We start from the raw sequence: 24,606 nt of genomic DNA on the forward strand, positions 1-24,606 counted from the left end.
ACTACAGCAAAGTTGCAGGGTACAAAATCAACATACAAAAATCAGCTGCATTTCAATATACCGATAATGAACTAGCAGAAAGGGAAATCAAGAATATAATCCCATTTACAATTACAACAAAAAGAGTAAAGTATCTAGAAATACATTTAGCCAAGGAGGTGAAGACCTATACAGTGAAAATGATAAGACGTTATTGAAAGAAGTCAAAGGACACACAGAGAAATGGAAAGATATTCCATGCCCATGGAAGAATTAACATAATTAAAAAGTCCGTATTTCCTAAAGCAATCTGCAGATTCAATGCAATCCCAATCAGAATGCCAGTGACATTCTTCGTGGAAATACAACAAAGAATCCTAAAATGTACATGGAACAACAAAAGACTCTGAATAGCCAAAGCAGTCCTGAGAAAAAAAGAACAAATCTGCAAGTATTAAAATCTCTGACTTCGAAATATACTATAAAGCTATAGTAATCAAAACAGCAAGTTACTGGCACAAAAACAGACACACAGATCAATGGAACCAAATTGAGAGCCCAGAAATAGACCCACACATCTATGGATAACTAATGTTTGACAAGGGAGCCAAGAACATACAATGGAGAAAAGAAAGTCTCTTCAATAAATGGTGTTAAGAAAACTGGACAGCCATATGCAAAACAATGAAAATAGACCATTATCTTACACCATACACAAAAATTAACTCAAAATGGCTTAAAGACTTGAATGTAAGACCTAAAATCTTGAAACTTCTAGAAAAAAACATAGGCAGTATGCTCTTCAACATGGGTCTTAGAAGCATATTTTCAAGTATGATGTCTGACCAGGCAAGGGAAACAATAGAAAAAACAAACAAATGACACTACATCAGATTAAAAGTTTCTGCAAGGCAAAGTAAATCATGAGCAAAACCAAAAGACAGCCCACCAACTGGGAGAAAATATTTTCAAATCATATATCTGACAATAGGTTAACTTCCAAAATATATAAAGCGCTCATACAACTCAACAACAAAAAAAAACAAACAACCAGGTCAAAAAATGGGCAGAGGATATGAACAAACAGTTTTTGAAAGAAGATATACAGACACATACAGGCACATGAGAAGATGTTTGGCATCAATAATTACTAGAGAAATGCAAATCAAAACTACAATGAGATATCACCTTACACCCATCAGAATGGCTATAATTAACAAGACAGAAAAGAGCAAATGTTGGAGAGGATGTGGAGAAAAGGGACCCCTCATATAATGCTGGTGGGAACGCAAAGTAGTACAGCAACTTGGTCAAACAGCATGGAGATTTCTAAAAAAGTGAAAAATAGAAATACCATATGGTCTTGCTCCTTTTTATTAGAATTTGCTGTTACTAGTATTAGATTGTAAATCATTTGATTATCTTTATATTAGAGTTGAAAAATTCACTACTACTCATGATACAAAGGATAGCAATGTAGGGATAAAACGGCGCTGTAATTTTAAGGAGGATATTGGCCTAAAAGCTACCGCAAGCATCAGACTTATTGGGAAACATTAAATAAACTTGCTTCCTATTTCATTGAGAAAATTTAAGACATCAGAAGATAAACTTTCATAAACTCTTATGATTGTATCTACCAATCTGCCATCACCCATCCAATTACATGCTACCTTGCTACTTACTCCTGTAAATGCATTATCTATTCTCCTATCCAAAGGCAAACAACCTCTTTTCTCATGCACTGGACCTCATCTGCTTATCACTTGCATGAAGACATTGGTCTAAAAGTCTCTTCTATAGCTCTGATATCCTCTTCATTCCCTTTCTACTGGGTCATTTACATTGTAAAAAAAAATCTGTTATCTCTTTTATCCTTAGAAGTACTCCAGTCACCACATTCTCTATTTCAACCGATGGCACAGCTACTCTATCAGGAAATCTTGTTGGCCCCACCTTCAATGTGCATCCCAAATTCCATCACTTCTAATCAGTTTTAGACCTGTTACCTAGTTCAAGTTGTCATCATCTTTCACCTGAATTATCACAATTGCCTCATACCTCTTACCCTCTAATACTCTATCCTCAACACAGCACTCAGAATTATCCTTTAAACCCTGAGTCAGATCATATCACACTTCTGTTAAATACTCTGCAATGGCTCTCCATATCACGCAGGTAAAATTTAAAGCCCTTACAATTACTAGAATCAGCAGCCATAATCTGGCTGTCCTGTCAGCTCTCTGAACTCCTCTCTTATGACCAACTCTTCATTGACTCCTCTGGTTATTCTGGCAGCTGACTGTTCCTCTTACAGGTCAGGTATTTTCTAGCTTTGGGGCCTTTACCTAGGCTATTGTCTCTGCTTGGAACACTTTCTCCAAGTCATTTGCATGATTATCATTTTATGTTCATAGATGAGAAGAACCAATATTTTACTTAGTACTGCCTTTAGATCTGGGCAAGCAGGGCCACGGTTCCTGGCTCCACACTTTGAAATATCTTCTGTGAAATTTCCTATGTTCTCTGCCAGTGTCTGTGACTGGGCAGACCCTTCTGGTGGGGCACCCCAGCCCACACCAGAGTGCATGAGTATCATCTCTGTTTTCTCTCTTTGGGGTGCTCTTTGATACTCTATTCCACCCATGGGGCCAATCAGATAGCCCAGGAAGCTGTGGATTCTGTAGCTGTGAACTTACCCCAGGTTCTGTGGCCAGAACCTTGGTTCCAGGAGGGCAGTCTGGCAAGCAAATGGCTTCCACAGGCTGGTTCATTGTTTCTTTTATAATATTGTACTAAGTTGATTACTAGAATGGGGTTTACATGCTCATTTTGGGTGACACAGCACAAGTTCAAGGGTGTGGGCTATAAATGGTCCCCTGCTGACCCTTGACGTGGGGCAGGTATGTAGGCCATTCTCAGCAGTCACTTGTTCATGGTCTAACTGCAGTGCCACCATCTACAGCACTGCAGATGGTGGGGGTGGTGGCAACCATCTTATAGCCTGCCCATCCTTCCTGCTGAAAACAGAGGTCACCCTAGCCATTCCACAGGCTCAAGGTCACATGTCAGACAGTTCAGAGGTTACTGTACTTATCTCCTTCAAGGGCTTTTAAAACTTTTGCTCTGCAATGCTGACTGGCCCTTTCTTGCCTCCCCTGGATGTGGTGGCATTGTGCTCTCCTGTTTTGTTCTTAAACCACATGTGATGAGGGACATGACTTATATGAATGGGACCACTGTTCTTTGTCTGGGCTCAGGTCTTTCATCTCCTCCCTGCAGGTGGTGGTGTGTGGAAGGCAGGGATGTGGTCAGTGTTGAAAGACATCACTTTCCAGGAATTCAGTGATTATGGCTTAAAGACTTCAAGGGAAAACGTGGTTGGAAGGTCAGTAGTTCCATACTTAGGGTATAAAATTCTAAGCAGTCAGTTTAACATGACTGGGAAATGAATTATTGCTCACATTTTCTTGCAGACTCTGGTCAACAGATTTGCATTTGTGCTCATTATCAAGGAAATATTGTTTATGGAGTCATTGGAAGCCAGTATTAACGAGCAGTCCAATACGATGAAGCATCATTAGTTATGATGTAAAACGCCATTAAAGACATAGTATTTAGGAACTTCAGAGGCACTGTTACAACATCCAAAGGTTCTGAATAGAACAAGAAGAGATCACTCCTTAACACTGATTTGGCTACTCCGTATCCTCACATGTAAATTGAAAAGAGATTTTATGTTTACTTGAAATCCAATCACCAAAAAGAATGAAAAGAGAACCAGTCCATCAGACTGCTTGCCATTCACTCCATGCTTTAAAAAACCTTTCTGAAGGGAGGACAAAAATATCTTAGATATTAGGAACAGAAACTTATTCAAGTATTTCAAGTGAAAAGAAGTTTATATTTAGGACACTGATCTCAGTGACTGTTGGGAAAAAACAATCAGGACTCAGGAAGGGCAGAGCCCAGAACATTCTCAGAACCTCAACTGTACGTGTACCTGTATCACATGACTCCATCATTTAACATGATCCATGAACATCTGCTAGAGAATTTGAGTCATTTGGTGAATTTCTTGAGAGAGAAAACCTAATTGACCCAGTCTTGCCTGTGGATGAGTTCCTCTTGGATCAGGTGACCACCCCATGCCAATCAACTATGGGAGAATAAGGGGCACCAGATTGCATAAGGGAGTCAGCAATGAGTATCTTTTATTTGAGAACAATCAAAGAGAACTATTGAGAGAAAATGTTACTAGCAAAACCAGTATGAAAGCTGCAAGTGTAGTAAGCTGACTTTCTTCCCCTCCAACAGGAATAGAAGCCAGAGACATCTGAGAGTAAAAAATAGGTTTCAAGAGAGGATTATATTTTAATTCACTTGGTGACCTGAATTTTCTTGCTTTTGTCTACTACCCAAGTCAGAATAATTCTATTTGAATAATAATTGATACAGAGATCATTCCAATTTAGACACATCTTGCATGTCATTTCCATAATCAAGTTTCATTTATCTCAGGTGGCCAAGGGGCTTCTGAAATAAATGATTTACAGTAAAATATTTCATTTTCCCCATGCACATCAACACCAATAAAATACTTACTCATTGAGTATTGTGGACAAAAATACTAAATAATCATTTTTTTCTTTACTTAGTCTTCCCTTTCAGGCCCAATGAAGAAGAGTATATGATATTAATTTTCTGCCAGAGTTTATGAATTCGTCACTGGAAATCCTACTGTAGTAAGATATAAATTTAAATGAGCAGAGTTTAAATTATGGCCTCAATTCATCCTAAGACTACATGTGAGACAGAGGTGAATCAAACTTAGTAAAACCTCAGTTGTCATCTATTCCCATTTGTGGTTTCCATGATTGAATTACCACAGTCAACTGCATTCAATAACACCCTGGCATTGGTTTAGCAGAACCTGGAGTCCAGTTAGGGAATCCAGTCATTCAGTCTACAGTTCACTCATTGCTGGAAGGGACTTCAAGAGATCATTGACTCAGCTTCCAGCCTTCGGGCAGTTTAATGGTCTCCTTTGAAACTACCCTCTGCAAAATGTTTCCACCAGAACTGGGAAGCTTAATCATTTCCTCAAAGGTAGGGAGTCAATTTCAGGCTTTTTTAATGGAAGTTTAATGCAGGGACTCATTCATGGACTGCTCTTGTTTTCTAGCCTAATAAACCTTATGACACTACTGTGTACCTTATTAAAGTAAAAAGAGCATTAGAATTGAACTTAAGAGATTTGGATTCTAGGCTCAGTTCTGTTACTCATTAGCTGTATGACCCTAGGTGAGTTATTTCACTTCCTTGGTCCTCAATTCCTCATGTTTAAGTCTGGTTAATAAAAGCACAAATATTTCCTCTACACTTTCTGAGGCAGGCATTCTTTCCTTTCAAATGTAATATATTTTAGTATTTATAGAAACATTTTAAAGGTAAGTCTTCACTTTGCTGTTTAATTGATGGGGAAACTGAGGCTCAAAAACTTTAAGTAACATACCAAAACCTTCCTAGGGATTCTTCTAGTCCGTTTTTAACAAAAAAGGCCAGATGTGGGGATCTGATTTTTCTCTGAGACACTTGAGCTTGTTGGCTGCCACTAGACACTTCAGTAAAACTGCAAAGCATGGTGCAATCTATTCATGGCATTCTCCCACCTCATTTTGTCTCCCATCCTTCTCCTTCCATTCCTACCCTGGACCTCTCATTCATCCTCATTTAAGGCACCTAGCATGCAATGTCATACCTTGCAGGCAATTCTTAGGCCAGACGGCTGGGTACTAACATGGTTTTCCAGGGAATAAAGTAATGTTGTAATGTAATCCAGCCCATCTTTAATAGGTTGCAACCATTCAAAAGCAAATATATAACTTTCTTCCCTGTAAGTGTAAGGGCATGTATCTTTAACAAGAAAAAGAAAATATATAAGACGAGTATTTAAGAATTCTTTTCTCTTTTCCTCCTTTCCTATCTTCCTCTCTACATTGATTTAAAAACATAGATAAAATTAGAAATGGGAGAACTTAACATTAATAATTTTTAAATAAATAATGACTATTACTAGTAGCCATTTACAAAGAAACAACAGGAAATTAAAGAGGTTGAAAAACTTGCTTAAATTCACTTAGAGATAAGTGGTGGGGCCAGGACTCATGTCTCCCTTACATATTTCATCTTTCTAAGCCTTTAACTGGCTTCAAAGACTTTCATGCCTCTAGAAGAGAAGAGCTTAAGCAAATGACATGGAAAACGGAACAGAGTTTCTCCACCTGCAAATCCTGTTGAGTTGAAGTTTAACTACCTGGGTCCAAAGTTTACTTTTGCCATTGGACTGTCTGTGCTAGGTAGCTCATTGGACATCCTTTGGGACTGAGTTGGGACTAATGGTTTCCTTGGAGCTTCTGAGGCTAAAAGGCACTTGCAAATTTTGTGGGAATTACTATAAATATCTAATGCTATAAAAAGAAAACACTTAACTCATATTTTTCCAAAAGACAGACTCTAGGAAGAGAGCTGTCTTCAGAGAGATTTCTCTCTCAAAACACAGGAATGTTTTTCTCCAAAAGGTTTCCAAGAACTAAATTAAGAAACTTCCCCTATTTTTCATGACACTCTCTCCTGCTCCATTATGAATATTGTTTTGTTTAACCTATCGCTTCTGGGCGGGAACTGTGTGACTTATGGCCACATGCAGAGTCCTCCTTTCTCCATAACCTCCTGTGATAGAAAGCACTGATAAATCTCCATGAAGTATAATTGCGTGTTTTATCCAGGCATCATAAGATTTATCTTCTAAGTAAATTATAACTGAAGGTACAAAAAATATACTTTATTGGAAGTCATCTACTTGCTCATAAGAAAAGAGGTAAGTTTTTCAGTCTGTCTGAAATATTTTTTTTATGTTGCTTCCTCTAGACTGATTTGATGGAATCTTTTTTTTTTTTTTTTTTCTGAGGAGGATTGGCCCTGAGCTAACCTCTGTTGCCTATTTTCATCTTTTTGCTTGAGGAAGATTGTTGCTAAGCTAACATCTGTGCCAATATTCCTCTATTTTATGTGGGATGTCGCCACAGCTTGGCTTGACAAGTGGTGTCAGGTCCACACCCGGGATCCGAATTGGCAAACGCCGGGCTTCTGAAGCAGGGCATGCAAACTTAATTATTACCCCACCAGGCTGACCCCTGACTGGATGGAAACTGTGCTCAGTGTGTCTTCTAAGAAGTGATGGAGCTGCGGAGAGTATTTCTACCAATGAAAGGTTATGGTGGTCCAGGGTTCCTAAGTCTTCTCTGGTCTCAGCAAAAAGCAGTACTACCTCTCAAAAGCATCTCTGTTCAGGGGCCACCGGGTGGCTTAGTGGTTGGGTTCATGCTCTCTGCTTCAGCGGCCTGGGGTTCGCCCACCCAGATCCCTGGTGTGGACCTGTGCACCGCTTATCAAGCCATGCTGTGGCAGGCATCCCACATATAAAGTAGAGGAGGATGGGCATGGATGTTAGCTCAGGACCAATCTTCCTCAGCAAAAAGAGGAGGATTGGTGGTGGATGTTAGTTCAGGGCTAATCTTCCTCAAGAAAAAAAAAAAAGCAACTCTGTTCACAAAGTGTGCACTAATCTGTACCATGGCATTGAGGCCGGCCTGGCAGAAATTTTTTTCTTGGGCGTCTCCTCATTTGAAGAGTTTTAGGTCAGTGGTGATGTTTTGTTGGAAAGAGTATAAGACATGGCTGCACTTTCTATACACTTGAGTTTTCAAGCTCCTTGGCAACCCTTGCTCATGATCCACAACTTCATCTCCTCTCTGATTTTGGGGCAAGTCATAGTGCAGTGGTCAGGGAGAAAGAAGCTGAATTCTCTATGAAATCTTGGGTCAAATTGGCTTTTCTAATATTTTTATTAGAATTAATTCTAATTCTCTCCCCATTCTATATCTTTCTGTGTATTGTCCTCTGACTCTTCTTTCTATGGTGTCTGCTCACTGTCACTCTCCTCTCTCCTGCTCTGACTTCATTCAGTCTCTGCCCTTTCCTCCTCTTCTCTATTATTCACTTAGGTATCTAGTTGTCTGCTTTGATATTTGTCTCACTGTGCAGTTTACAGAATTTGATTTTGGAGTTGGGACAGGAAATTAAGATATCAATTGGCATCCTTCTCTGATGGTTCAGGATTTGCCTTTTCTAGGATGCAATCTACACGATGATTGGGATTTGTGTTTTATAAGACACGGAGGGCGAATGCTAGAGAGAGAAGCTATCCAGTAGCATCCACTCTACTTATAGCCTGACTGTACCTGGTAAAACTTTCTGTATCAGAGGTTAAGCTTTGTACATAGAAAAGAATAAGGCAGGGGCTGTCCCCGTGGCTGAGTGGTTAAGTTCGTGCGCTCTGCTTCGGCAGCCCAGGGTTTTGCTGGTTCTGATCCTGGGTGTGGGCATGACACTGCTCATCAGGCCATGCTGAGGCAGCATTCCACATAGCACAGCCAGATGGACCTGCAACTAGAATATACAACTATGTACTGGGGGGCTTTGGGGAGAAGAAGAAGAAAGAAAAGAAAAAGAAAATTGGCAACAGGTGTTATCTCAGGTGCCAATCTTTAAAAAAAGAACAAGGGAAGTGGCCATACTCACCTTTCAAGAAAATGTGCAGGTTAAATGAAATAAGAAAAGTGAAAATCTGTATGAATGATAAGATTAAAGAACAAGAATAATGTATAAGCTAGGATTGCTGTATCCAATTAAATGCATATATTTAACAAAGCCCATAGTAATATAGGAGCATAGAAGACAGAGGCAGATGTCCAAATTACCTGGAAAAAAGCGGGAAGACTTCTAGCATCAAATATAATTTGAACTGGTTAAAATTTCAACAGGTAAAAGTAAAAATTAGGGATTAAGGAAGCGAAAATAGGATGCTCACTACTGTGATGTCCCCAAAATCAGAGAGGTAGGATGGTCTAGGAGTGGTAGGAAATAATAGGTAAATTGAATGATAAAACCCCAGGTATGGTTGATGTGAATGTAATGCATACATCTTGTCAAGTGCTGCTTTTCTGTCTTTATGTCCCCAAATCTTCTCTTTCCTTATTGAAAATAAAATAAAATGGAATTACATGGCCTGGCTTTCATGGTTGTAAGTTATCTGCCTACAAATGTATCTTTTACAACTTTTTGATTTGATGGGACTACTTTTTATGGAGATCATCTCTGTTCACCTGAAGCAATGCATGCTTCTCCCCTTATGATTTTTTACTCGCTCTTCTCACCTAACTTCTCTCTTCACAGCAAAATGTTCCCTCCCTTTTGTCTTCATCCCCATATGAACTTAGTGGATTGAAACTAAGTAATCGTTAATTCATTTTCTCTTTTATAGTTGTCAGAGATAATTGGAACTGCCAATCAGATCTTGTGTAGTTTTTATATCATCTCTAGTTTATCACACTGAAGTAATATTATTTTAGCTGGATTGCAAAGAAACAAAGTTTTATTTAGATGTGTATATTTATTAGAGGTAAATGGACAATTTAAGTTACTAATATTGAAATATTGATTTAGTTAGGGAAACCCAGTATAAGCTTATTGAATACTTGAGTTTCAGAGAACCCTGTTGGAAACTACAGTTTAACACAATTAAAGCCGTAACTCCACTTCTTTATCATTTTTTAATCTTCACTAGCCAATCAATTCATTCTCTAGGGAACTTTTTTACTGTTGAAATCAAAATTCATTTGGTATTATCACATACAACTGTGTGTCATTCTTATGTAATTAATTATCATATCTAGAAGTATGTTATCCCTCTAACTTGAATAAAAAGAAGTTGAAGACGCCTTTCCGTGACACACTATAGTGACTGCAGATGAGTAGGTTCTTAGTAAATATATAATGATTTGACTTTGATTCATTGATTCATTGAAGGATTGGTGATTGATCAGAAAGAGGAGGAATATCCCCAAACACATACTGAAATAAATTCTAGACCATTTCTCATTAATATTAAAAGACACAGGAAAATTATAAGACAGAAGAAAGATGATAACTCCCAAATTGAAGTAATAAACTAAACTAGAAAGGGGAGAAAAATTGATAGATTTGACTGTAAAAAATTAAAAATAAATACCAAAAGAGCTCAAAACTTAAAGATATCAAAAAATTAACTGACAAAAGATATGCATAATTGAAAACAGATGAAATGTAAGAAGTAAAACTATACAAAATATTACACTTTACCATTAATCAAAGAAATGTATAACATAATTTTAAGTCTATTAACCAAGCAAATAAGATAATGCCCCAAGTTAGTTTTTTATTAGAAATTTGTGCCTTATTGCTATTATTTTAGAAACAATGGGAAATGATTCAATTTGTGCATAAAAAGGGATATTTAACCAGACATATATATATATGTATAACCCTGAAAAACCTGAAAGAATGAGGAAAGAGCTAACAGTTACTTGTGCAGTGTGGGATTGGTTAATTATAAATTTTTGAAGGATGGTTTTTTCACCTTGCAATCTACTTTTAACTTTGGATATTTTTATGCAAATATATTCACTCTATAATTAAAATGTGTCTAATAAATATTGAAACAATCAAATTGAAAGGCTATAAAAACCTTGAAAATATACATATTTTATGGCCACAATCTCCTAGAAATTTATTTTGATGAAATTATTAAAAATAAACAACAAGATATAAATGAGAAGAGCTTTCTTCAAAAGTTTGTATTAGGGTGAAAATTTGGAAACAAGTTAAATAAGAATAAATTATAAGATTTATATTATGAGATTGTGATGTGTTAATTTACAGTTACTAAAATGGGTAACTGTGTTATGGATACTCTTTAATTACATGGACAAAGGCTTTTAACAATCAAAAATGAAAATCAGAAAGTATAATAATATTACATGATGGTTGAAATTATATAGATATGTCTGTATAGAAATAAAGAATAGAGTAGAACAATGGGAAATATTTTTATGTTGCAAGTCTGAAATAATTTTTTTAAATTATGTTTTAAGAGTAATAAAAATTGCAAGAATACAAACCTCTGGACATTAGTGGTATGAGAATCATATGTGAGTAAAGATTATTCAGGTTATAGAAATATAACAAGCAGCACATAAATTTGGATCCAGAGGGTGTGAAACTTGATGCCATGCATCTAACATGAGTAATAGATTATTTCAAATATATAGTAATTTTCCTCAATAATGCCAAACTCAGTGATTTACCCAAATGTCTTATGTGCCCTGACTGACAATGAAGATAAAATTATGGCGACCATGAGCCTAAAGTTGGAGAAATGATTTCTTCTTAAAGCACAATCAAACCAAGATACTTAAGAGGTCAGGAATAATGGGTGCAAATTGGTGTCCAAATCAAAAAACTGTGTTTTCTTAGTAGAGAGTCTCCAAATATATTATTTTAAAATTATATAGGGATATTATTTTTCAGTAATTAAGATGTATATACATTTTGCATACACATATCATAAACATATACTTCGTGAAGTGTCTATTAACTCTAATTTTCATATGACAAAAAAGCTTCAAGACGTTCGTGATTTGATCAAGATCATACGGCAAAGTCATTAATTCTCAGACAATGGGAGAGGGCGCAATCACTTGAAAGCTTTTTATTTTCCTCAAAAAATCTTGGTCCACACAGGAAGACCTTGAATCAATACTCATAGTTAAAGCATGGATATCATCACCAAAAACAGTTTCCCAAGTGATTATAGTGCAAGCAACACTTTGAGGCCCACAGAGTTATGTGTTAATGGAATTAGAGCTACACACTTGGAATTCAGAGTCCGAGTCCACTGCTATTGCCAAGTCAACATTTTCCCAATTTTCTTTGCAGATGAACCATTTCTCACCTGTGTCCTTTCTACATTCACTGTAGCTGTGGAGCTGAATAGCAGGATGAAGGAGTTCATTCTGCTTGGGTTAACACAAGATGTTCCAAAGGAGAAAATAGTATTTGCGGTCTTCCTGTTTCTATACCTCCCAACCCTGTTGGCGAATTTACTTATTGTGATGACCATAAGATATAGCCGGATGCTTGGGAGCCCCATGTACTTTTTCCTTTTCTACTTATCCTCTACTGATCCCTGCTCCTCAACAACCACTGCGCCTAAGTTGCTTATAGATTCTGTATCTGAGAAGAAAATCATCTCCTACGATAAGTGCCTGACCCAGATCTTTGCAGTTCACTTCTTTGGGTGCATGGAGATCTTGGTGCTCATGCTCAGGTCTTTTGATTGCTATGTGTCCACTTGTAAGCCCCTGCAGTACTCGACTATCATGAGCCAGCATGTCTGTGGTGCCTTGGCGAAACCGGCGGGGTTGGGGTCTTGTATCCATTCCTTAGTACAGAGTCTCTTGGTTTTGAAATTAACCTTCTGTGGCCCCCAATGTTATCTACCAATATTTCTGTGATATGCAACCTTTGTTGAAACTTGCCTGCATGGATACTTATGTCATGGTGTTTAACAGTGGGGCTATATGCACGGTGAGTTTCATAATCCTGCTTATCTCCTACATTTGTATCTTACATTCTCTGAGTAACCACAGTGAAGAAGGAATGCCCTCTCCACTTGCACCTCCCACGTTATTGTTATCATTTTATTCTTTGTTCCATGTATATTTACATAAACTCACCCCCTAAACACATTTCCAGTAGACAAGATGGTGGCTGCATTTTACACTATTGGGACACCCTTGCTCAACCTTATAATTTACACTTTGAGGAATGCAGAAGTTAAAAATGACATGAGAAAATTATGGTGCAACAAGCTCTTACTTGAAGTCGCAAAGAGCAGAAGGCTCCAATTGCTAGTTTCATAATAGTTTAAACAAAATTGGATTGATAGAAAAGAAAAACTGTTTGTATCCCAAGGTGGGCAATCTAGTCCTCTCTCAATAGGACATTTGAAGAAACAGGCAGGATGATCACAGAGCACAGACACGTTTTATTTTCAGCCAATATCACAAAAAGTGTCAGAACATCAAGAACAGTAATATTTGTGGGAGGATAATCCCACTCCTCTCTTCTCTCTGCCTTGCAGTTTATGAGCCAGATCCTGTTGTAACTATAACTGTAGCTCCCTTTTTGTACATTATTCTTGTTTGTGTTTCTCTTCTCCACGTTTCTGATCCAAGGTGAGAAACTGGTCCCTGATTTCGACTCATCCATTTTGTTGGCAAATCGGTTCTGGATTCTACTAAATCTAGATTTTATCTTTTCTGGCTCAACAGTGAACAGCCCAGAGTCACTACAAGAAACTTATGATCCCAGAGAAGTATATATATGTATATCTCAACTAATTAAGCGCCTATTTGATGCTTATCTCCCCTTTGTAACACCCTTAAAAATAGGCATTTCCTTTGCCTCTTGAACATGTACAAAGAGATAACTCAGGACCTCCTATTCAAACAGGGACATTTCTAGTTAGAATAAACATATTCATTGTATTGATTCATAGTTTCTCTCCATTTGCTTTAACATACTTTTTCTTTGTCATGTTAATTATTTTCATATGTTCATACTATTTAGTTTTATATACATACCTATTTTTGTAATTTAAGTCTGTGGACACTTCCTTAATCTTTGGTTGATGAATTGGTGACAACTTTATAAAATTGCAAGACTTATACTATAAAAGTCAATGCCTCATGGATGAGATCACATATATGAAAAAGGCAATAAATGACATAAAAAAACAGAACTAATGTCATAATAATCCACCACAAAATAGAAGATGTCCACAGAAGTGAGATTCCCAGCTTGGAAATACAGAACAAAATATATCAAGGAAGCAAAACTTCCATTAGGTATCAGGTACAGTCATAGTGCAGGGAAGTATTGCACTGACTCATGTATGAAACTGACCAGCTGCTAATGCTTCTGCATTAGGAGAGAAGTTTCAGGCTATGATTTCTTGAATTCTACCTTCATCAAGCAAACTCCGTGTAGTGATTGGGCTTCCTATAGAGATTTTCCTCCTGGGAGAGAAAGATATTGACCAATGACTGGGATAAGCACTTTGGTGTTTTGATTTATATTTTCCATGGATCTCATTAAATTTATAGTCTGGTCCAAGTACTGTTAACTAATGAGTATCTACAAGAAGGAGTCAGTCCATGAAGGAGCTGACAATGAGTCTCTCTGAGAATAAATATAATTCAGACTACTTTTTTACAGGTCTGAGACCCTGAAGTTTGGTAGATGGAACCATAAATGCCACTTTGAGAGGTTTTGCGTGAGCATTCCTCTTTGGGGATAATGCCACTGAATGACCTTCACAATCTGATGATAAAAGTTTGGAAGATTTATTTAAAGCTCATATTCTTTACTAGGAAATATCTCAAAGTACAAGCCCTATAGATCATGAGGTGGGAATTTTCTGGTTTGTCGCATAAGGCATCCATAAGATATTTGCCTTGCCAGCTTTGCCACAGAGTTAGCATTGGTATTAATTGCTATTGTTTAACATTATAAAAGCAGAAGAAGAAATGAGAAAAGGAGAAGTAGTGATGGAGATGAGATTATGGGGGGGAGGAAGCTTTTCATCTTGAATTGTAGGAATCTCCTCTGGGCGAAAGTGTTTGTGGAAAGTCATTAGTGATCAGGAAGCTTTTTTCTTTTTTCCATTAGTTGTGATTCACTGAGCTATCTCTGAAAACGCATGTGTTTAGGACACCAAATCTCAGAGGAGAATTTTCATTTCATATGTTGTATAAATAAAATATAACCAAGAGTTCTTATTGCTTTAAATACCATCTCTATGCTGATGACTCTCAAATTTATGCCATCTCAGACCTTTCACTTGAATGCCAGACTTTTATACTCAATGACTTGCTTACACCTCCCTTATATATCTAATACCATCTTTATATTTAATGACTGATTATTCTTGTTCTAAACATACTCTACCTGTGGCCTTCCCCAGGAAATTCCGTCCTTCCAGTTTCCTAGGCTAAAAAAATGGAGTCTAAATTGGATGATATCACAGCTCCCGACTAACCTATTAAATTTTTTAATTTGATTTCAAAATATATGCAGAATATTATATACTTTCCCACTAATTCTCCTACCATCCTGGTCTAAGCTTCCATCATCTCTCATTTAGATCAAACCATAAACTCTAAGAATTCTCCTTACTTCTACTCTTGTTCTGCTAAGTCCATTTTCAGCACAGCAGACAGAGGATCCTTTTAAAACTAGAGGCAAACCAGGACACTTCTCTGCTTAAAGCTGTGAAAGAGTTCCATTTCAGTCAGAGAAAAGCGCAAAATCCTCACAGTGTTTTGACCTTCTATTGCCTCTTTGGCCTCTCTGGTACTTACACACTTGCTCCCTCGGTTCCAGCCACACTGGCTTCCTTGTAATTCCTTGACTACATCAGGTAGGCTTTCACATTGCAGCGTTTGCTTCAGCTATTTTCTCTGTTTAAGATGCTCTTCCAGAACGGTGCTTGGCTAACAGCAGCTCCTTCTTCCCACATTACTCTAATCTCTCCTCAAGGAGGGCTCCCTTATGCCATATTTAATGCAGCATTCCCTTCAGCACTCCAGTTCCTTTAGCTTGGTCTATTTTTTCCTTTTTAAATAGCATTTATCATCCTCTAACATACTATTTAACTTGTCTGTTCCCACTAGAATGTAAGCTCCAAGAAGGCATGGATTTTTGTCCATTTGCTCAGGAATATGTATGAAGCCAGTTGTAGAGTGCTTTGATGATAGCAGAAACTCAGTAAATGTTTGTGGTAGTTGTTGTTATTGTTGTTGTTATTGAGTGCTTAGAATTTGACAAATCTAATCTAATCATCATCTTTGGTGACCCTAATACTAGGACCTGCTGGTTTCTATAAGAATGCTTTACTTTTGAGTTCTGTAATTACTTTGAGTAAGACTAGATCTCTATAAAGGAGATACCAGGTGGTGTAGTCCTTTAAAGCATAAGAGGTTTATTCTTTTTGGTATAACAATTCCATGTAAATGGTCAAGGTTGGCAGGGCACTGCATCTCCTCCTTTTTATTCAGGAACCCAGGTTGCTTCCAAGCTGCTCCTTGGTCATCTGATATAGTATTCATGTTCAAAATCTGAGGCAAATGTTAACATCACTGGCATCACCTGGGAGCTTGTTAGAAATGCAGAATCCTAGGCTCCATCCTACACTTAATGAATCATAATTTGAACTTGCCCCTAGGAGTTTCATATGTACATTGCAGTTTGAGAAGCATTGCCATAGAGCACTGTCGTCTACAGTCGTGACACCCCCAACCTGGTATCAGATGTCAAGAAGGGAAAATAAACTTGAAGAGTGCAATCCAATGTTTTAGATTTCTGCCTGTAAATTAACGTAGCCCTTCTCCTCATGTCCAATTGACAAGCAGTTTGTCACAGAGCTGCATTTAGATGGAAAGAAGGCTGGAGAATGTAGGCTGTGCTCAGGTGGCCATGAACGCAGATGCCCCTCTGTTTCTACAGAAGAAGAGAGAACAGATTTTGGTGGAGCACTAGAAGTCTCTATCCCAGGACCTGGCACCTGGAACATCCACAGAAACGTTTTTTACTCAAAATTAGAATTTACTTTGACAAATATTTATCAGCTCCCCATTATCGCCAAGTACTATTTTAGGTGGCAATGAGAAAAGAAAAACTTTGTCTTCACAGCTCATATTCTTGTGGATTATGCTATTTCAAAAAGCCCAATAGCAAGTCCAGGAGTTTTGAGTTCCCAGGCTTTGAAGAGATTGCATGAATGTTTCTTAAACTAAGGACTGTCAATTTTTTAATGATAATTTAAAAAATTTGCTTTCTAAATGTCCTACAGCACCATAAACTCCCTTTACACATCATAACTTTCATCCTCCCCAAATCTTCTTTCATTACATCTCCTGGATGTCAGGTAAATAACAAACAGAATCTCCTATACTTTCAATCTCTTATGTGAATATTTTCTTTATTTTCTTGCTTTCTTGGTTCTTCCCCCATATGCTATTTCCACTTAAGTAGGGGCTGTTTTCTCTTCCGCATCTCTCATGACAAAGGCTTGAAGATGAGATTTTGTTGTGATTGCCTTTCATTGCTACTTCCAGCTCATACCCCCTCTTTAACCCATGATTATCCTTAGCTTTTAATTTCTATTAGACTATGCCACCCACCACTTTTATTTACAAAAGTCACCTACTGCTTCTGAGGTCATTCCACCTTATTCCTTGCAGAGGTTGGCTTTTTCCTCACTGTCATTCCAACGTCTTTTGGTAATTTGGTAAAAATTGATAAAATTGGTCATTTTAATACCCACATAGATGATCCTTCCAATTTGCTGACTTCTAAACTGACCCATTGACTCATTTTCTTCCAGGAATCTTGTCGTTTAATCAATCTTAGCTGCTCGCTCCCATGGTCATCCTTAGACCTTGTAATTGCCAATAATTTAAAATCTTCTAAAATCTCAATTTCAACCCACTAATTTTCAACCACATCTCCATTATTTCCAGCTTATTTCCAATAGCAAATGCTAACAATCCTTGGAACCCACCGTCACACCTAAACCATTGTTCCTGCCAACTTTTTACATGACACCAGGGATGTTTCTGCCTAAGAACCTTTGCACAGGTTGTTTTTTGTGTCTTAATATTCTTCCTCCAGATATAAGCATGACTTATCCCCTTGCTTTCTTTAGTATATTATTAAAATGTGTCTTCTCAATAATGGCTTTTCTGGCTACTTCCTAGAAATGCAACTCCCACCAACATTCTGTACCCCCTATTCCTCCATCTCTGCTTAATTTTTCTCCTAAGCACTTATTCTCTAACATGTCATACAGTTTAGCTGTTTATTTTGTTTCTTTTTGTATATATTCTAGAATAAAACTTATATGAGGGTAGAGACTTGTGTCTTTTTAAAAATATTTTACTGTTAAATTCCCAGTGCCCAGAATAGCACCTGGCACACAGAAAGTGCTGTCAAAAGTCCAGAAATAGGGGCTGGCCCAGTGGAGTAGCAGTTGGGTTGGCACAATCCACTTCAGCTGCCTGGGGTTTGCTGGTTCGGATCCCAGGTGTGGACGTGGGAACCACTTATCAAGTCATGTTGTGGCAGATGTCCTGCATATAAAGTAGAGGAAGATGGGCCCAGATGTCAGCTCAGGGCTAATCTTCCTCAAAAAAACAAAACAAACAAAAAAAATCCAGAAATAGCAAAATTAAAAGCATCAAATAAATAAATAATATTTGGTAAGAGTTAATTGTGTGTGAACTGGGAGCTTCCAAACTCAAAGACTGATATGAAGCTCAAGGATGGCTTGATATGAAGATGCAGGATGGCTTCTAAAGTGAAAATAAGGAAGTTGTGGACCTTTATAATGATTGGTAATTACGATGGGAGTTTCCAGATGGCAGGGGATTGGTTGAAAGTGATTATCTTGTACCATTTTTAGGAAGATGACTTTTAAGTTTCTTTTATGATTGTCAGAGGCATTTATAAGAAATAGCCTAAGTTAAGTTTTGCTCCCATTCATGAAATAAGCTAGATTTGGTTTTGCTTACGTGGCTTAAATGGTATTGTCTGCTCAGGGGATTCTCAAGTTCTGTCTCTATTTTGTATTTAATTTTAACAATTCCCCCCTTTTTGCCATTCTCTCAGCAAGGTGAGTGTGTGACCAACTAGTCTTGGTCTCCACTGTTGATGTAGCCACACTGAAGAATTACATATGTGGAGTTTCCACTAGTTGAGTAGTCAAGATGGAGAGTCATGTAGTTGCTGTTACCAACAGTTATATCATCATCATGGTGATGGGCAGTCAGATCATTGAATTCCTCAAGTTGTCTAATCCTGATGGATAGACTTTGATGTGAGTGGCTGTCAAAAGGCACTTAAAACCCTTGAGAGGATACAGTGCACTAGAGAGGTTAATATAATGACTATCAGGAGAAAAATAGCCAAGGACTGAAAAATTCCCCAGAGCAGATATTCCCAGAAGCCACGATTTAACCAAATAAATAACGTATATGGGTTATAATCAGATTCAGGTTTTACCTTTCTATGTCAATGTATTTTTTTTAGTTGTTTACTTAGGCACAACATGATGGGTTAGCAATCACATAACCTCATGATTATTTAGGACAGGATGAACATGAGGATATTTTATTTCAGGAGGTAGTATTGCAGGTAAGGTTTTGTCTAAATTAGGTCTGTATATAATGTGAATAATCAAGAAATTTAATAAGAGGCATTTCTTTGGAAGTAAAATAAAAACAAAAGTTGATAGTTTGAGTAAATTATAAATTCAGTTTCTGTGTTTGGAGAGCAGCCAGGTGAGAAAATTCATAAATTTGATTTTGAAGTATCTTTAGATAGTGGAATGAGGATGGTAGTTTCAGTCAAATTGATTTTCTTAGTTTGCAGTTTGACTGTTTGTGATGGTGTCATTCGATGTTCATTGAACTTTCTTGAGTGGCACAGACAGGAACGGCATGAAGGATGTCCATATGTGATCTCGTGTGCTGGTTTCTCTGAGGTCTATAATTAGATTAAAAAAACCTCAAAGACAATTAACAGGACTAGAATCTGATAATGGATACACCACCATTTTCTCTTGAAACAATTTTTTCCATAATTATTCCATTTTTATCAAAGATATTTACAATGAGACTAATTTGTTTGTAAAATAAGTCTAGTCTTATCAAACTGGAATTATTTACATAAATGTAGCAAGAATAATAATTCTATGCATATTCTCAAATATGACATTTCAGTGAAATCTTTGGTAGTATCCAAGGGGGCTTATCAGCACCATAAAGTCAATCTTAGTTCTGTAATATTGGCTTGTAGTAAGAAATCTCAGATTAAACCTTTAATGTCTCTTTAGGTTAAGATGTCAAGCTAAGGACTTGTCTACCTGTATCCTATTACAATAACAGATTCTTATTTAACATGTAAATACATATATAATCACGAAACATTAAAAAAAAGTTTCTTAAATCTGGAGGAAACAGGCAGGGAGAAGAAGATAAATATTTCAACTTTGTTTACAAAAGTATACTTTATCATCTAGATGTACGTTATAGACAGTTTCATAGAGAGGAGTAAAAAGAGTCCTTTAAATCAGGAAAACAAAACATTAAAGAACCAGCAATGCTTTAAATGAAGTCATAAAAATTATAATCATCCTCATCATTCAATATCCTGGAATTAGTTCTTATTTTGCTTAATCTTTGGTTATCAGCTTTATGAATCAATCAGCTTTCCATTCGAGTTTTAGAAATTCTTACCCAATTCAGTGTTATGATCTAAAGTTATCAGAAAACTGCATTTTAAAGTACTTGTCAGATTCTTTACCATGAATCCCTTTGAAAATGGAGCATTTTTGCCTGTAGTTGATTATAAACGATTTCAGAGAAGACTCAAGAGTAAAACAGTAACTGTCTGTGAATGATAAAAATCTTAAAATTAGCCATGGTTAAAGATCTGGTGAAAGTTCACCAAAAAAAAATTTATGAAATTGAGAAGCAAATTGTTACTTTTGTAATATACAGTATTGTAAACCAATAACTGGAATTATGACTGATAACATTACACTAGAACATATATTTTTAGAAAATTTGTATAATTTTTGGAACACGTTCATAAAATATCAGATGTGAATGTATTCTGAGAAGGTTAAACATTACTTTTTATTTAATGATGTTTCTCATGCAATTTAACATATAAAATAAGCCTAAACAAATTAACATTTCTCTTTTATAAGGAGAGAGAGCAAATCTTTTGAAATCTTCCCTGGGCCCTGTGGAAAATTCCAAAGTTAGTTTGAGGTCAAAAAGACGTCATTGAGCATTTGATTTGGGGAAGTTTGTTAAAAATGTCAAAAGATTTAAACACTTGATCAATTAGGATCATAGGTCACTGTGAAACAATATTTAGTTCTTTAACCAAAGCAACAATTTAAAGATTTCAAAGGCAAATATAGAAAGTTACATAGTTGTAAAAAATCTTAGCTTTTTTAAAATTGAAAAGACTCAGTTTTCCTAAGTAATCAAAGATCTGATAATGATAATGTGGAGCACAGGAAATATTTCCTAAGACACAGAATCATGTTTTCCCAGGCAGGTTACACTAAAAGTGAAGAAAACCTTTTAGATTTTTTAAAAGAGTTTGATCACTTTCTTATTTATGCTTTCTTTTTGGGGGAAAGTGGTGAGGAAGGTTGGCCCTGAGCTAACATCTGTCGCCAACCCTCCTCTTCCTTTTTTCTCCCCAAAGCCTCAGTACATTGTTGCATATCCTAGTTGTAAGTGCTTCTGGTTCTTCTATGTGGGATGCCACCACAGCGTGGCTTGATGATGCTGTGTAGGTCCATGCCCAGGATCCAAACCTGCAAACCCTGAGTCACCAAAGCGGAGCATATGAACTTAACCACCACGCCACCAGGCTGGCCCCTAGAATTTTTATTAAAAGCAGACCAATAATCTAAGAAGTTTTGTGATTTTAACAGGAAATTAAAGTAATTTTGTGTCAGTACATTATTGAGCTCATTTAAAAATGCTTATATATAAATCTATTTAATTTTAGCCAGCTCTGACCTCATAACATAAAATATCTTTTCCATAAAACTTCTGCTACTTTCCATATCCTTTTAGATTTTTTCTTATTCTTTTTCATTTCTTATTCTGCAGCAACCAATCATTTTATTTTAGAAAACATTACTCTTTTTCCTTCAGAAAAACACATCCTATACTCCTTGCATATTCTACATATAAAAATACAACCAATTATCTTCTCATACACTGTAAACAAAGTTATTTCCCTTCACTCTTATTGTTTCTAGTCATTCTAGTTTTACATATTTATTATAGATTTTAACTATTCGTAATCTTTACTTTCCAGAGAATACTAGAAAGCAGGTAATTGTGAACTGTCATCATATATTAGCTTTCTGTAGTAGATTAGCAAATTTACAAGTACACAATTATACAAATTTATACTTTTTAGAGATATATGTTTTTCATAGTACTATTTTTTAATATGACAAAGGATATATTTATTAATAGACCCAAATACCTTTTGTCTCTCTGCAAAAAATTAAGAAGCCCAAAGTAGATAAATTATAAACTTATGTTTAGCAATCAATGTCTTAGTTTGTTATTTTATTTAGAAAAGATCTAGATATTCAATGAATATCCATTATTTAGTTTAACTTAGTATAAATTTTTATTTACATTTATTTAAATTATGTGTTTTTAGCAATTATACTTAGATTAGACATCAAATAGCTAACTAACATCTTGTTATTTTTCTTGCTGACACGTTTGATAACATATAGTATGAGCTTATTTGACTAGTAAACCCAGGTAGATGGTGTTGTATGTTTGCATTACATTTATTATTGACAATTCTGAAGACATTCTTGTTTTTATTAAAACAACAAACTTAAACTAGCTTTTATTTATCAAAGATTATCCTGATCATATGAACTTGAAAACCATTTGGGTTTGATTAAATATTTCTGAGAGTTTTAGGAATACTTAATTTATATAAGTGTTTATTTTTCTTTAAGCCAATTAAATGGAACTCTTTTAAAAATCACATGTACATAATATACATAAACACATAGATACACATAAACATATCGATAGACACACAGATCTTATAGGTTTTATTTTAAAATTTTAGCCATGTCTCAGGTATAACAATACAAAACTCAAAAGAAAAGCTTGATCCAAATTGTGCTTCTGCAAGATGGACTAAGTTAAGGTTATCTGCTCAGTTGGAAAAAGTTTTTAAGATTTTTTATTTGTACACTATAAGGATTCTTTTAGAGAAGCTATTTTTGGATTCCTTTCAGTCTTTTAGAAGCTTCCACATACCAATCAAAGAATGTATTCCATTGTCCCCAAGATGTTTGAGATGTTCTTTTCAAAGGTGCCCCTTAAGGTTGACTACCTTATCTAAGTCAAAATTTCTCCAAAGTGGTCCCTAAAATTCTGAATTATCCAAAAGTTCTCCCATTTTTCCAGAAAGCACAAGATCCCGGTCCACACTTACTATACATATGACAGACAGGAGTCTTTTCTTTTTCTTTTTCTTTTTTTTTTTTTTGCTGAGGAAGATTTGCCCTGAGCTAACACTTGTGTCAATCTTCCTCTATTTTGTACGTGGGTCATCACCACAGCATAACCATCGATGGGTAGTGTAGCTCCACACCTAGGAACCAAACTCAGGCTGCCACAGTGGAGCACGTGAAACTTAACCACTAGGCAATGGGGTCAGCCCCAAGACAGTAGTTTTTAAGGGAGGAGCAGAAGGAGATTTTGACCACCTGGTTATTGGATTTTGGATTCCCTGAAACAAATAATCCATGGGAATCCTGGTAATTTTCCTGCTGCCTAAAACCCAGGGAATCATGGGTCTCTCCTCTTACAGACAGAAGAGTGACCCACCAAGAAGCTTCAACAAACAAAATACAGGTAGGCATAACAATCTACATGTTGTAAACACATTGCACATGATTCATCTTCAAGGTAAATCAAAATTGAAAGAGCACAAACTATCAGCTCTCTATTGAATATAATCTCTTTTTGTTGAATTAATGAATAATAATAAAGATACATAAACAGGCTTCTGTTCCTGGATGAGATTCAATAACTTGTGGCCTAAAGTGTTGTTGTCATGAACAACTAGAAAAGCCAGAAACAATAGAGAAATCACCTGTATGAGGTACTGGAGACCTGCTGAGGTAAGCGAAACTGAAAGGGAGACAAGATCTTCAATAAAGTGAGTTGAATTCTGTGGCTGCTTTTACCCTGGGAGCATTTGTTCATTCTGGGCATAGACAAGAGGCTGAGAGTCTGGGCTTTACACCAGTGAAGTGTTCCTCCTGGGGCTTGGGTGAGGTCAGAGACAGAAGCAGAGCTTTTGGAGGAAATTTGGAGAGTATCAATCATACAGTATTTTTCCTTTAGGACGTGATCTCCAATTCTAGAGGCTGTATAAGGTGTGTTGTGCGTTGAGTTATATCCCCCCCAAAAGATCTTGAAGTCCTAATCCTGAGTGGCTGTGAATGTGAATTTGTTTGGAAATAGCGTCTTTGCAGATGATTAAGTTAAGATGAGATCATTAGAATGAGCCCTAATGCAATATGACTGGTGTTCTTATTAAAAAAGGAGAAGGGGCGGAGCAAAATGGCGGGGTGAGCTGACCCGGGATTCTCTCCCCTCCAAAATACAGCAAAAGATTGGAAGAACTGAATTTCAGAGAATAAACATAATGCCAGCTCGTTAGGGACCTACAATACCAAGAAGGCAGAGATCATAAACCGAGCTTTACCCCTTCGGAGGCGCTGGAACGGTAGGAGAGAACATCGCTCCCTCCCCTAGAGTCTGCGATCGCTGCGGCGCGGGTCGGGAAGGAGCGGGGGAGGGGCCGCGTGACCGGGAGATCACCCAGGACTCCTGCCGCTGATTCAGTGGAGACCCGCTGACGAGGGGGGAAAGCATCCATCTGCGGGGACCCTATAAATCAAGGGCCTTGGGAGACCAGAGAACAGAACTGATCTGAACCCAGACCAGCGCGTGTACCAGCCCCTCCCCCCTAACAAAGCCA

General features: G+C 36.9%; 1 long non-coding RNA gene across 1 annotated transcript; it reads right to left on the bottom strand.

Annotated features, from left to right (window-relative positions):
- Positions 1-12,947: 12,947 nt before the first annotated feature.
- Positions 12,948-21,958, bottom strand: LOC138916623 (uncharacterized). Its single transcript, XR_011423903.1, has 2 exons — positions 17,953-21,958; positions 12,948-16,482 (listed from the first exon to the last, which is right to left on the bottom strand). It is a non-coding gene; the product is annotated as an uncharacterized lncRNA (long non-coding RNA).
- Positions 21,959-24,606: the final 2,648 nt, after the last annotated feature.

Source organism: Equus caballus, chromosome 12, assembly GCF_041296265.1.
Source record: "Equus caballus isolate H_3958 breed thoroughbred chromosome 12, TB-T2T, whole genome shotgun sequence".
Classification (NCBI taxonomy): domain Eukaryota; kingdom Metazoa; phylum Chordata; class Mammalia; order Perissodactyla; family Equidae; genus Equus; species Equus caballus.